We start from the raw sequence: 13869 nt of genomic DNA on the forward strand, positions 1-13869 counted from the left end.
TCTCCAATAAATAGGCAAGTAGGAGAATGTGCGTGATTTTGGAACAATGCCAATGTTGTAAGCATAGAAATGCGTTCTACGAACGCTGACAATCTTGTGAGCACAGGAAAAGCGTGATAGATAACAGAAAATTATTTAAAAACTGTTCTTGGTTAATTTGAGAAAAATACACCGAGCGTCTCTGTGTTTCGCTCCCATGCGCATGAAATAAAAACTTCTTTTAACTTGTGAGACGGACTCCTGAAACGGAAACGGGGGAAAATGCAAGCTTGTGGATTGCTTAAACAGGTAAGCCCACACTATTTTTGAAGAACCTTGTTTACCGTTGGCAAAAGAGCTGACACGTATTATGTGTGGAGAAAAAGCTGCTAAACAGCTCGACCTGCTGCCCCCTCTGAAAGACACAGTCACTCATGGAATTATTGATATGGCGGATGATAATCAAAAGTACGCTGACAGAGCGCGTTAAGATGAGCAGATGCTTTTCACTGCAATTGCGTTACGTTAGATACGAGTTTGAGGGTACAACCCATGAGGACTTTCTGTTCTGTAAGCCGCTACCAACAGGAACTGCAGGAGAGCACATATTTCAGCTTCTGAATGAATTTATCAAAGAGAATGGCGTCGACTGGATAAAATGTGTCTGAGTTTGTACAGACGGTGCTCCAGTAGAGCACTGACAAGCCGACACAGCGGTGTAGTTGCACGAATTAGAGAGGTTGCTACAGATATGAAGTGGACCTACTTCAGCTTCCACCGCGAGGCCAAGAAAATGCCTCACAATTTAAAATCTGTTAGACTCTGTTGTGAATTGTATCAGGGCTCGACCAATGAATTCATATCTGCTTTGCTCGACTAAACAGGCTCACCCCTCTCACTGAAATGGTGCTTTTTGCTGTTTATTTTTAATTGTTGTTGTTCATGTTGTCATTCTGTAAAGCGCTTTGAGAAGCCTATTTTAAAGGCGCTATATCAAATACAATTATTATTATAATATTTATTATATGTGTATGTGAGTGTGTGTGCGCACATGCATGCTCATGTTGGTCATTGAGATTTTCTGGGGTTCCTATGAGAAGATGACTTGTAGGTGGTACTTGGATGCTTTGGCTTGATCAGGGGTGGTACTTGGGCCAAAAAGTTTGAGAACCACTGGAAGTGTCTCTGGCCTGAACCAGCAGGGTTCATTATGGAACAGGCAGGGGGCTAATCTCCCTTAGCAATTTCTCCTAGAAGGGCATTATTCTAGAAATGTACACAGACTTCTTTCTTTAAAATCAAGTCCTATCACATAAAAGAGGGTCCATTAATAATACTTAGTGCCTCCCAAAGAGAGCATATGGCTCTTTCTCTCTTCCTTATAATGGCTTGGAGAACACATCATAAATTCGGAGTCCGTTGATGCTAAAATGTGCAAGACGTGCTTAATGCTCTGGAAGCTTAATAAGAAAAGAGAGGGCAGCAATCTGAAGTGTTAGTGTGACTCACTGCTGTATGTGAATCATGTAGTAGTGTTAAAATGTCTAAATGTACACAGAGTCAAAGGGGGGGGTCTGCTCACTCCTATTAAAAGTCTGTGGCATTCAAAGAAATCAGCAGGAGAAATGTATTTCTCAAATAAATGTTTGAGCAAATGTACATTTCTATCACTGCCTTGCTCCCCGAGCACTTCAAAAGGATCGCCACTCTATTTTACTTAAGCGACTAATTCCACGAGCATTGATGAAAATTGCATGAATTGTGGAATTGATGGAGCATGAAACTGACTACTAATTGAACAGCCACATTAAAAATATATTAAACTAGCAGTCCATTTAATATAAACTGCGCTCAGCCAGTCCTCTCCCATGTCTTCAGAGGCTCTCATGCCCGTAGTGTCTGTCTGGTTGCAATGAGTCTACATCAGAAACTGTCTCCTATTTGCTAACAATTACTGTGAGAAACGGAATGAGAGTCATTGCAAAGATTATCTTGAAATACACGTGTGGATATTCCTGATGACGACAAGCCCACTGGGCTACTGCCAGAACTGCACTTGTATTTTGGTGGCAAACACAAAAGGCCAACCCATTTAAGCACTGAAAAGTGTGTGCTATCTCCCCTTTGGCAGTCTGTGCCTTTGGAAGCATGCAGAAAAAGTGAACAGGAAGTTATTCTTTATTATCCAGTGGAAGCTTCTTAACCTGCAGCAGGGACTGTAGACAGGCTGCAAGTGTGACAGATTCTGTTCTGCGGCTTTATGTGCCTGGTTTGGCAGCCGACACACCTGGACCATCGTGGGTTCAGAACAAGCCACCCCTGCTAAATTAGCCCCACCTTTCGTCTGCCATTAGAAAGCCGATTGCACCTGGCAAGGATTAGGGTTCTTACCCAGAAGCACAGGGCACAAGGTGATACTATACCTGACAGGGTGTATTTCCATTCACACAGGGACCCCTTATAGACACCAGTAAACTGAGCAAGCATATCTTAGCAATGAATCCAAAGCACCTGATACCAAAACACAGATAAACCCACCAACAACATTGGAAACTCCACACACAAGGTACTGGGTCCAGAAGTGAACCAAATCCCCAAAAGCTGTAAATCAGCAGCACAAACCAGCACGCCACTGTTTCACCTGTAAGCACCATCACTCACCTCCTGATATAATGAAGAAATAAATTCAATTTACGGTCTGGTTGTCTGGTGAAAGTAACAAGGAGCAATGTATTTTTACGATCAAGGAAACAGGTAAGTAAATAAAAAAAACACTGAAGAATTATAGCTTTTAATTTTGGCTGGATAAAAGCAACACACAAAACTGACTTCAGACAGTCACAGACTTATTGCTCAGGGTACCTATTAGGCTCAGAAAACATCCAATGTACTGTATTTTAGCTCCACAGTAGTGACACATTTATGGCCTGGCAGTATAACTACAGAAGTCGGGCAAACTTGTAAGACTTTCAAAACGTAAACATACTGTAGCTCTCTTGAATAAAAATTCTTGCAACTGAAGCTGGTCAGTCTCGTAGATTGAGAAGACTGTCCAGAATCAATCCCCTAAACTGAAGCAGGAGTGGTCGTGGAATGGGACCACACAGGCCAGGGCTTGGGGGCTGTCGTCAATGCCGCAAGCCACTCTGAGTAAGCGTGTCTGCTGAGCAAGTGAGCGAATGAACAGATAAGTAAAGCCGGTGACGAACATCATAGTGCCGTGAAACAAGTTAACTGTAAAGTGTCACTCTGGCTGTTCTGAGTCCCTGGTTACTAACAACAAAACAAATTAATATCTAAGGGCAGGAGGTGCAACTAAATGTGTTTGAAGTTTAAAGACAGGTGTGTTTTATTTAATCTGTTTGAAGTGTGTGTGTGGGTCATTGCTGGCCAGAGCTACTGTATTTGGTGCACAGAAGCAACTGATTTAATTGGCTTTAATTGAGGAAAAAGTTTAGGAACGAAACATTTCTGTCTTAATAATAAAAGATCCCCCTGTATATACATTAATCATTTTAGTTAAAAGGAGTCTGGGGAAAGGCAGCAAACACATTCATCAAGCAGCTGCAGATGTGAGATGTTTTTAATTAACCTGTGACTGTGGTGATGCAAACTACCCCACATAGAGCCCCCAGGATTCCTCTAGTGCCCCAGTGTCCACAGAATGTCACAGCATCCTGTGGAATGAACCTACAATCTGTATATGCAGTCTGGAGGTATGTGAGCACAAGCAAGTTAACTTATCAGAGCTCATGATTTCATCGGATGATCACTAATCAAATGAGCTCCTTCAGCTTATCTTGCTGGCTTAGTTACTAATAGCTTATTGATCCTCGACCTGTTTCTTGAAGAATCCAAGCGAATCCCAATAAAATGAGCAATTGTTCTCTCACCAATCATTGAGGTATATCGGAAAGCTTTCCTTGTATATAATGTGATTTAAGTATTTGGCAGAATCATAGTACAATAGCTTTTGTGTCTCATTGAAACTATGAGTAATTGGTTGTAACCAATCTGTTGCCTGTTGCTGAGTGAGATCATCCTGCCAGCCATACTCACAATGAGATAAACAGTGAAAATCAACTAATAATATAAAATCCCTGTCTAGAAGTGACATGAAAAGTCCTTTCAATTCTCCAATGGCCCCTCAGCAGCAATAACATGAAGTCTACAGTACAAACATGTAACAGTGTGCGATTGCTCTTCACAACTAGTCCCAGCAATCTGGTCTTTACAAGGTATAATAGTATTCTGCTAACAAGGAGAGAAGCAGGCAATTATTTTCAGGTCTCTGTGGCACTACAGCCAACACACAAAGGAAATGATCAGTTTAAGGACTGTGCCTGGCACCAAAAAAAGAAAAGTGTGCAGTATTAAATTTACTTCCCAACATGTCATTTATTTTCTCTAGAAGATGATGCCGTTTGTTATTTATCTCTTTCCCCATGAATGTTCTGCAAACTAGAATATACAGCAGAGGAACAAGGACCTGCAGTGCTGTGTTATACTGACTTTCTATACTGCCTGCATCTTGGTCTGTGTGTGAATCAGGAGAGTCACCAGCGATTTTAAAACACTCGCTGGGGAGCGCACCTAATCGAATGTGCAGTTATAAAAATCTTTTCTTCACACCAAGTATCAAATTAATTATAAGGAAAAATAGTTGGAAACATCAGAAAAGAAACTCAGAATATATGAATCATTATCTGTTTGTACTCATTTTTGTACCCAAGAGCGGATGGGATTTATTACCTTCACTTCACTATAGTATATTGAGTGGAATAAAGGTTAAATATGTTAAATGTTGTCAACATCTATCTCATTTGAAGAACTTTATTTTGCATTATTGTTTTCAATGAACTATCTGGCCTTCAAACTGTCGAGACACAAAAGCTCTCTGTCTGACCTGAGAACTTCTTCTACGGGGTTATTGAAGCAAAAAGGCCTGTTCACAGCATCTCTCGATCTGTGGACTAATGTTCTTGTGTTAGTGCATTGAATAATGTCTATCTATAACATCACTTTATTAGCCCTATACAATTTCTTGTATTAGGAATTTGTCTTTTCGCATACCCCAGCTTGCTCTCCATGAGACACACAGACACACAGACGGGGAGAGAGAAGCTTGGGGTCAAAGCATAGGGTCAGCCATTGTACAGCACCCCTGGAGCAGTTGGGGTTAAGGGCCTTGCTTAGGGGGCCAACGGAGTAGGATTTCTCTGCTGGCTGCGGGATTTAAACTGGCAACCTTCCAGCCAATATGGTAGTATTATATATATAATATAACGTATTATACATATACATATACATATACAATAAAATATAATTCAATAATTACTCAAATATATGCAATGTAATATAATGTGGGCAGCGCAATGGCACAATGTTCAGCATTGCCACCTCACAGCACTGAGGTCCTGGGTTCAATTCTGGCCCTGGGATGGTGTCTGTGTGGAGTCTGTATGGTCCTCCTGTGTTTGTGTGGATTTACTTCGGGTGCCTTGGTTTCCTCCCACCGTACTGGTGGGCTAATTGGCTTCTGGGAAAGCTGGCCCTGGTGTGAGTGTGTGTTGGCCCTACACTGGACTGCTGTCCTGTCCAGGGTGTACCCTGCCTTGTGCCTGCCGCTTGCCAGCATGTAGTCTTGCTCCCCCACAACCCTGAATTGGAAGAAGTGGTTAGAAAATGACTGGATAGATGGATAATATACTGATTTATATGAAAAATGTGTAGATCTGTTTCTACCTATATACATGTTTCTACCTATTAGGTATTAAATACACTGTAATTGCTTTAGGACAATACTGCAGTATTATACGTCATGGCTCTCGCCAGCTCAAGCAGGCTGAAAGCACGTGGAGGGATCTAACATTAAAGTGACAGTTCAGCTCACTGGCAGCTGCACAGTGTTCCTCCTTTCATCATGCTTGCCTTGCATGTGCAACAGCACTGTCAGCTGGACTTGGATCTCCAGCATTTCCTTCTACTGAAGCTGCAGGTTGGTGCCACCTGGATGGTTGCAAAGGTTTGTCTTTGCCATATAGGTTGAAATACCAGTAACTGCGTCCATACTGTAGCTGTTGTACTATTTTAGGGAAAAGAAGCCTGTTCTGTGCTGTAGGGCTTGAAGATGGGTTGTCTGTGAAATGCTTTTGTACAAAGAAGTGGTTGAAATATTTGTTTTAGCCTATTTGTGTCTATCATATTTCAAATCACCCGAGCTTAGGAGCTACATCCTTTGCTTAGGATGCATATATATTTTCACTCTCTTTCAAACATCAGCAAGGCTTCTGAGTTTCCCTCCTTAGTTGTTTTAAAGACTCATTAGAAAAGGGGACTGCTACATAACAGGGGCTATAAATCACTTTTTTTACTAGATAAATTAATCATGGGAATTCTTGAAGCCCATCACCATGACATAGGACACAGCTGTTCAGGCAGATGTTTCCCAGCCGCAGAGAAGAGCCACCATTGATGATTAATAGATTTGTGCACAGCATTGTCCAAACTGGCGTTCTTCAGAAAAGGATGTAATCAGGCTGCCGGCCAGCGAAATGACAGTCTTCTTGACTGCTTTAGAGCTCTGCACTCTGCTGTTTCAAATATCATACTGCTTACAGGGTTAGTTTTTTTGGTTTTGCTTATGCTTGTGACTGATTTCACCTGCAATTAAAACTACACTTATCTGTGACACTGATCTTTTCAATTGCTTTAAATTGGCCCAGATGACACATCTTCAATAAAGTCAAGTGCAGTGCTCTTCAAGATTAATGCAATAGGAAAGTACTTTCCAGTAATCATAAGTTTTCACTGGTGATTGTTCACCCACAAAATTCAAGCAGTAGGGCACTTCACAGTAACAGTTTCTTGAATATGCTGATAATCCTATTTCACCTCTGATTTTGATATTCTGGAAATAGTCAAAAAGTAGTTGATGCTCATTTTTGGGGACTTTAGATTTTGTTACAACAACAAAAAGGTGTTTGGGGAAAGGTTGAATGCTCCCTGAGAATTATGTCGAGTTGTGAGTGGTTAAATGAAGCTGACACATTTGTTTCCCCCAGGAGAAAATGGTACGGACACACTTCCACATTTTGAGCTTGATGAATGTGTGTAATCCACCAGTTCTGTTCCGGGGTTGTTAACCTACATTTTTTCTATATTCCTGAGCGTCACATTTAAAAAAAAGTCTCAGTGACGCAGGGCCTGAGCTCCAACTGCTTGAGGCGTTTATCTGAAACCACAGCATCGTGGGGAGAAGGCTCATTAGGAAGTGAAGTGGCCCTGGGGCAGTTAAAGTCAGTCTGTTTAGCCCAGGGCAGCAATGAGAGCTGTGCAGGGGCTGGCCATTGCCAGAACAGAGGCAGCCACACCCCTGCTACTGCTACATAGAACCTTTCTATTTTATTCACCTTCATGATTTTATTCTAATATCCTACACGATCAATTAACTGTTGCCCACCTCTCAGCTCAGATCCTTAACAATTAGTCATATAGAACACATTTCAGGTATATTCTGTATACATCATCATAAAAACTGCTGTGTGGTGGATCTGCATGTCATTCTTCTAAAGACTTTTACATTTTTTTATTAATGATACCATGGTAATTGAAAAAGAAAACAAAAACCTGAGAATTCGTTTTTTTTTCTTTACTCTTATCGAATAAGGGAGGTGGCAAAAAAGTGGCCTTTATTACAGTCATAAATCTCTCCAAATGGAAATTGCAGTTCCTGCAGTTCACCTGTTACCCAGGTCATTCATCTGTGTGTTTGAGCTGTCAGGCTGTTAATCCAAACACATCAGGGGGCGTCAGAGGCCACAATCAATAAGACTGTGCCACAGTGCCCAGAGAACACAGACATCACTCTTGTTCTCCAGCAGGAAGTGAGCACCTTACTGTTGACTGAATGCACCAAGCTTACAGGCTTTGTCCTGAAAGATGTCAGAATTCCAGCTGTCACTGACTCCACTTATTGTGCAAGGATGGCCTTTCTGTGACATTGTTCAGTCACTAAAAGTTCACTGCAATTTCAGTTTTTCCCATGAGTGCCTTTGATTCTGCTTGCCTATCTTAAATGATGTACAGGCCTGCAATTGAGACAATTGCTTTGCACTGCACATTCACTTACTGCAAACACATGCTTATACTGTAGGTCAGACAAAATGTTTTCAGTGCGGTATCTGCATGCTGTGAAATGAATGCAATCTCAAAACTGACAGTTTTAGAGACGTGTATTACGAGACCCGAGAATGGTCACAGCTGGTGAAACACAGAGGGCTGTGATCCAGCCCAAATAGAGCACACACTTGCAGATCTTTCATGAAGAAGCACAGAATTCACTCAGCCCTGTAGAAAATATGCTTGCAGCACTTGGGGTCAAGCGGTTTTTGTTGTTGATGGAGACATACTGTAATTCAAACTGTAGTTTTCCAGCTGATTTACTGTGGAATTTAGATATTTCCGATACCATGGAATTCTGTCTGCGCCTGGTCACGCTCCTCCATGTTTTGTGGGCAGTTTCAGACATCTGGGAGCCACCTGTGCTTTGTCTGTATTCTCAGTGCCCCATGCACTTCGTGTTTTAGTACTTTCATTCGTATCTGTCCTTCAAGACAGGATGAGTATAACACATGAGGACAATGTCAGGGAATGTGGGGTAAATAATACACAGTGTAGCCTCCCACATACTACTGTATATCCCTCCTTACTGTCTTTCTCATTACAGTGTAGTCTGTAGGGGCTTATCTGGTTTACAGAGGAATAAATGGATGGAGCCCTTACTGAATAGGCCAGTTCCTCATCTTTGGCAGAACTGCAGAAGCCAGAGCATTAAACTCTCCCCTTGAGTGCTTCATCAGCTTGTCCTCATGGCGTTGTAACCATGTGGTGGTCAGAAGATATTTGTGCTCTGAGAAGCGGAGTAATCACTTGACTGTCTGGAGCCAGTAAGACAAGGAAAAATCTTGTCTCAGCCGCGCGCGTCGGGCTGTCAGCTGTATCAGTGGCGACTGCACTTCTCCCATACAGCCACGATCCAGTAGGAGCATGTGACTTCGCATCAGAGGACTGAGAAGTCCTCAAAACTAAAAAATATCAGTAGGGGGGAGAGCAGAGTAATGAAGTTCACAGATGGGGATTATTAGGAGGCAATGACTGTAAAGGCCAGGGGGAAAATTTGACCAGGACACTGGGATAACACCCCTACTCTTTTTGGGAAATACCCTTGGATTTTTAATTACCACAGAGAGTCAGGACCTCGGTTTTACATCTCATCCAAAGAACAGTGCCTTTTTTTACAGTATAGTGTCCCCATCACTGTACTGAGATATTAGGACCCACAGAGAGAGTGAGCACCCCCTTCTGGTCCACTAACACCTCTTCCAGCAGGAACCTTAGCTTTCTTATGAGGTCTCCCATCCAGGTACTGGCCAGGCTCACACCTGCTGAGCTTCAATGGGCTGCTAGCTCAGAGCTTCAGGGTGATATAGCTGCTGGTTATTGCTACTTATGACCTTGTCTTATACCAAAGAGATGAGTCATAAGGTCCCATAATGTATTTTTTTGTGAGAAAAAGATTATTCCTTTTCCGTGTTGCTTTGTAATAAATTACTTGTTGGGGCAATAAGTAATCACCAAGGTTATCACCTGAGCTGCCGTGATAAGATAGGAAATTTAGATTTAGCAGGAAGGAATTCAGTTACACAAGTACTGTACGGTATAAACAGTGTGCTATTGTTGTATGATTGTACTGTATTATTAATATGGTATTTTATAGTTATCATGCTGAGGTAGCTCCAACAGGGAATCTAGCAGCCAGACAAGCGCGGGGACACATTCACTGCCACGAGGAAGCCGATCAAACGGTTACTGAGGAAGAAAGCAGCAACGGGCAGCTGCTATTGCAAACCTTAAAAGCCTTTCCTACTTGGGTTTATAAGTGTAGTGGTTGTGTGAGCGACTACAAATTTTTTTTAAGTTAAAATGTTAATTTTAAGAGAAACATAAAACCCCCTCCTACAAGTAAGAGCTCATTGTGTACCAAAGTAATGTAATTCTTAAGGTTCAGCGGGTTGCCACTGGCAACACACAATCTCCCTCTCAAAACACTCTCTTGATCCCAAAACAGTTTTGCATTGAAAACCCCTGGGGAAAAAGAACAAGGGGAAAATCCTGGATGATTTAAGATATTTGAAAAGTCCTGCCAGACAAAGGTTTACAGACCAAAAAGGAAGGACATGGACAGGAAGCCCCTTCCTGGTATACAGTACTGGGATTTGTCTGACCTGTCTGTCCAGGTAACAATGCGCTGCAGCTTCTCACCAGCAGGGGTCAGTACAATCAGAACCAATGACTACACACATGATATGACATGTGCTCCTTCTCTTCCTGTGTGGCTCTCTCACAGGAGCCCAGGGGCCTGAATCTTTAAGATTTTGTGATGCTGGGAAGCAGTCTGGAGTCGTACAACTGCCTGATAAACCTATGTAAACTACATACACAAACATAGGACATTTCTTCCTCTACCATTTCAAAAGCTTTGGTTTTCTGTTGGCAGAACTTTGAGTTCTGGGGTTTATATGTACATATTGAGCATGTAGTTTGTATTATCATTTTTAAATGAAAAAGAAAGACCACCACGCCTTTAAAAATGAATAAAATACATATTTAAAATACCCAAAAAGTTTCATAATGCACACAGGTTATGAAATCAGCGCACATAGGAAATTGAACTGTGCACAAAAAATTAAATTAAATTAAATTTTATGATGATAAAACCAACATGGTTGTCAATTAAAAATGCTAAATTGACCAGATGAGACTGGCTGCGAGAGGCCATGACTGTGTGGATTATTATTTCTACTCGATCATCGATATCTCTGCTCTCGTAGTCTCGTACCTCCCTGCTCATGCTGGCTCCACACTCGGTCTCTAAGACTGGGCTCGTTGAATCGCTGTCCCGGTCTTTTGGATCTCTATGCTTCTAGAAGAATGACTATATTAACAAAATATAATATCAGGTTTACATACACTCAATTTAGTGCGCACAAGTTTTTGTCAATGGGGAAAAAATTTGCACAATTTGAAATTTGTGCGCACCCAGGCCATTAAAAATTAGAGGGAACATTGGTCTCAGGTACTTTGAGCAAGGGACCAGCCTCAACCAAATGGAGCCTACGGGAGGGAGTTGAACATGGAGGAGTTTGGAGATGTATGATGGAGGCATTATTTTTTTTATTATTTAGAGCCCTAACAGTAAGTAATAAGATCTGACTGTATAGGCTTTATATACAGTAGGCATTATATGCTGCCTCAGTCTTGGAAAATAGATTATGTGCAAACACCTTACAGTACCTTCCTAAACAATTGTCAGCGCTCAGATATTTATCTCTATAATGCTACAGTATATAAGCAATTACTGCAGCAATGTGTGACCAGCAGACACTGGAAAGGGTGCACTCAACTGTCAGAGGGAGGCTCGTGATTGGATGTTGACATTTTTTCAGCATATTCTTCTGACCCCAGGTGTCTGTAGTCACAGAAACCCTGAAAGCTCTTTGGATGCTCTGAGTGCTGTAGTTAAAGATAGAAGACTCTGCTGCTGGAACAGAAGGGTACAGAACAACTTTGCTGCGAGTTCACAGGGGGTGTAAAGACAGTTCTGCACTGCGATTTGTCACTTCTAAATACCATCGCTGTGGCAACAACCTAAAGAAAAATCTGTCATTACCACTCTTTATAAACGAAAAACAAGAATCAGTGGGAAGAAAGGATGATAAATATTGTTTAAAAAAAGCCTGTAATGTCATGTAACCCAGGCTGTCTTCCACAGATTGAAAGGAAAGTTACTGAAGCTTCCATTCGCTTTGCAACAGTTAGTGGGAAATTCCAACATATCACACAGTGATGGGGAAAAAAGCCTTAAAGCATGAAGGTTAAAACTTTTTGCTGTATTGTTCTGGTTCCCTACAGAGAGATGTGCACATGCCTGCTGGAGAGCCAGTCCAGTCTCTCTGGCCTGGGGTGTGAGGGAAGGCATGTGATTGTGCAGATGTGTTATTCAAACACCATGAGTGATCAGAGGAGCAAAACTCAAACAAATACTGTGCATCAATCATATTGAGAAGAAGAGTAGGATTAAGAATAGAATCTCTTGCTTAAAGAGCTACTTAAGCAGTTTGTACAGAACCTAGCGAAATGTTTGCGGTAAGTCTGAATCTCACCGAGTTTTCATGATTAGTGAGGTTGTGATTGCGTTTCCAGATCAATGCAGAAGAGCCAGTATCACTTTTAGATGGTTTTCAAAACATGTTCTTACGCGGATTCACATGAAATCAACAGGCAAGGGGGACGTTCTGGCTCTGACTACCAGTGACACTGCTTTACGTGTGGACTGGCACATCTTCATAGCTGAGGTGGGAAAGGCATCACAAAACAACACTACAAAACACTCGAGCTGCTGATAGAGTATGTATTTTTGTTATACACAACATGATAGCTGAGGGAAACGTACATTTATCTGTTTTGAGGAAAAAATGTGATGGTATCTCATAATCATTCTCAAAATGATAAATACTTAACATCTGCAAGTCTTCAGGAGCTTTAGAAAAATGAATTCATAGACAGTCACATAAAATTATACTACCCGATCGAGACCAGACAGAGTAATCATTTTGATTACTCTGGTGAGTACTGCTTATTCCCTGCTGATATTCAAACACCATCTCACAGGCACCATCCAGCCCTGAGCCACTCAACTCCTCCAGACAGCCCATGCTGCATCAAAAGGCTGGCCTCTAGTTGTGGAATAATTCCACCGTCTCATTTTCTAGGAGGTCGCATTGCCTTGTCTCAGACTCAGAATAAGACTGGAAAAAAATGAGTACTTCTCCAGTTAATTAAATGATATCCAACTGTTCTCCAACAGAAGTGGAAAAGACAGGGCTGTAAACAAGGGTATGCTTCAAAGTCGAAATATATACATTTTTAGTTCTTCACTTTAAGTTATGGCTTTATTTCTAAGGTTACAAAAAAAATCATAATGTTTGCTGTCGTGCTTCTTCTTTGCGAAAGGGTAAATATTGGTGGGATTCTTCTTTAAGCAGTCCTGAGTGAGACCTCGTGACTTCCATGTGCAGAGCCATGGGTGGACTCAGCTGATCTCATCAAGCAGTAATTGGACTGAGTCCTTCAGAGCCATGAAACTGAAGGATCTCATTATCATGGCCTGACCTGCTAGAGCCCGCAGTGGGAGCAACATGATTTTACTGTATCCAGAGCACATGATGAGTAATAGGAGGGCTGATACATGCTGCAAGTGAGTACTGGGTCAAGACCTGTACGTGATAAAGCCAGAGGGCAAGGGAATGGGTCACACACCAGCAAACTTGTCTTCATCCCAGCTTGTGAGCAATATGTTGCTTTCTGCATCCAGCGGTATAGGTAGATAGGAAGTGTTCAACACAAAATTGAGCTCTTCATATTACATTCTGCACGGCGCAGTATAGACCTGGTAATTATAAAACTGTGGTTTTACATTTACTCAGTATAAAAACAGAAATACTGCTTTCACTGAAAAATGATATGCAGTTTAAGGCACCGTGTTAATAAATAAATGAAAACAAGATTGTCAAAGCACGTGTTCTTGACAGGCTTTAATTGATAAGTTGCTATGATGATATTTAAAGTGATTCAGTGGCCAATATTTAGCAGCTAGTCCTTTTATTTTCTTAAGAACAGTGTTGGCAAATGAGGAGTCCTTTCAGTCCACCTAGCTCCTTTCCTTTTTAGTCTTTGTGCTTTGAAATCCTTAACAATGAGAAGGAAGCTAGGAATTCAGAGTTGCAACAGTGAAAGTACAAGTATAGAAAGCAAGAAGTGTGGAAAATA

Source organism: Lepisosteus platostomus, chromosome 10, assembly GCF_059453375.1.
Source record: "Lepisosteus platostomus isolate fLepPlt1 chromosome 10, fLepPlt1.hap1, whole genome shotgun sequence".
Classification (NCBI taxonomy): Eukaryota; Metazoa; Chordata; class Actinopteri; order Semionotiformes; family Lepisosteidae; genus Lepisosteus; species Lepisosteus platostomus.